Here is a 1,813-nt window from a genome sequence, read left to right on the forward strand (position 1 = left end):
GGGAGCAGTGCGGTGTAAACATGGCTCTGACCATCCCCCACTGTGACCCCCTTCTTTTCAGTTTCTTCTTCCTCTACTTCTTCTTGTTTTTTTTCCTCTTCTCGCCTCTCATGAGGCAGCGTGCTTGAGGGCCGCCGGGTTGGGGGGTCCCGATATACCCCCAAATTATCTTAACAATCATGGGCTTGTCTACCAAAATCGTTACCTGCGGCGGGTCGGTAACGTCGCGCCGGCATGAGGGGGTTGTGGTCCCAGGCCCCCTCAGGTCGTCATCGAGTGATGGGCCACGGGATGACCACCAAGCCGGCGCGTCTGCGGCGGGCGCGCCGGTGGTTAGGGTTACCGCCGTTGGAGCTTCGCCTCCAGGTCGCAGCCTTCGTGCTGTCTCGATTAGGCTGGTTAGGTGCGACGAAATGCCCACGCCGGGTCGAGTGAGGCAAAATACAGTAGGAATTGGTGTAGGGTCCGCGTCCGCGTCTGCGCCCACGTCCGCGCTCGCGAATGGTGATCGCTCGCTCGCGATGTCCCCTCAAATAGCTCCGGTCGTTTCCTCTTCATCGTTAAGGTCCATGGGCATTAGGGTTATGCAGCTGAACATGAGGCGTTCAGCTGTGGTTAGTGGCGAAGTCCGTCAGCTCGTAGCCGAGAAGCGACTGGACGTCCTGCTCTTGCAGGAAATGCACGTCCGGAAGCAAGGCTCGAGCTTCGCCATTCTCGGTTTAGGGCAGGGAACGAGGGTGGCCGCTGCACGCTCGGAACGTCCGTGGGCTGCAGTGGCAGTTTCAAACCCCTCGTTCCATATCATGGAGATCTCGCAGCTCAGCACCGCGCACTGTGCGTGCGCGGAAGTGCGGGCGCCCGGCTTCTCTTTCTACGTCGCATCGTGCTACTTCCAGTACAGCGACGAGATTGAGGGGCACCTCAGACACCTCGAGGCGGTGTTTCATTCGCTGAGGGGGAAGAGATTGTTGATAGGCATGGACGCCAACGCGCGATCCCCGATGTGGGGTGACCGCATGGTAAACGATAGGGGCGCGAAGCTCGAGGAATTCATCCGCGCTTGCGGATGGAAAATCCTCAACGCTCTCGGACAGTCGCCGACCTATTGGACGTCATGGGGATCGTCACATATTGACGTGACCCTGGCGACTCCGGCCATGAGCCAATTCTTCGGCGAATGGAAGGTCAGGTGCGACTGGACGACGAGCGACCACAGTGTCCTGGACATCCGTCTGAGGGTGCCGAGAGTCAGAGGCAATGACCGGCCTACCTCCAGCTCTCGGTTCGACGCGAGTCGTGCCGACTGGTAGAAGTACGCCGATAGCCTCATCGACCTTTCCGCATCGAGACTCGAGGTCCTCAGTTTGGGGTCCGCTGGGGGGGTGGAGGGCTTCGCGAAGTCCATTTCTCAAGTTTTGGTCGAAGCCTCGGAACGGGCAATGCCCAGGAAGAGGCGTTTTAGAAAGTCCAACCCGTGGTGGACAAGACAGTTGACGATCCTGAAGAAGGACGTCTATAGGGCGCGGCGTGCCTTCCAGCGGGAAAACGCTAAGCCGCTCCGTGCCTCCGGCCGAAGTGCCTACCTCTTTTCGCTGAGGAGGTACACGAGGGAGGTGCGGAAGGCGAAGCGCGACAGCTGGCGGAGATTCGTGACGGAGGTGGGAAACTCGGAGCCATGGGGATTCGTGTACAAACGCGAGGCCCGGAAGCTCCGAGTGGACGAAGTGCTCAGCAGCCTCCGCCGCGATGATGGCTCCTCGACCACCACCATAGAGGAGACCGCCAGGCACCTGCTGGAGGTGCACGTCCCTGA

The sequence above is a fragment of the Odontomachus brunneus genome, unplaced genomic scaffold (assembly GCF_010583005.1).
Source record: "Odontomachus brunneus isolate Ranch 3 - 2012 unplaced genomic scaffold, Obru_v1 Obru_scaffold_316, whole genome shotgun sequence".
Classification (NCBI taxonomy): Eukaryota; Metazoa; Arthropoda; class Insecta; order Hymenoptera; family Formicidae; genus Odontomachus; species Odontomachus brunneus.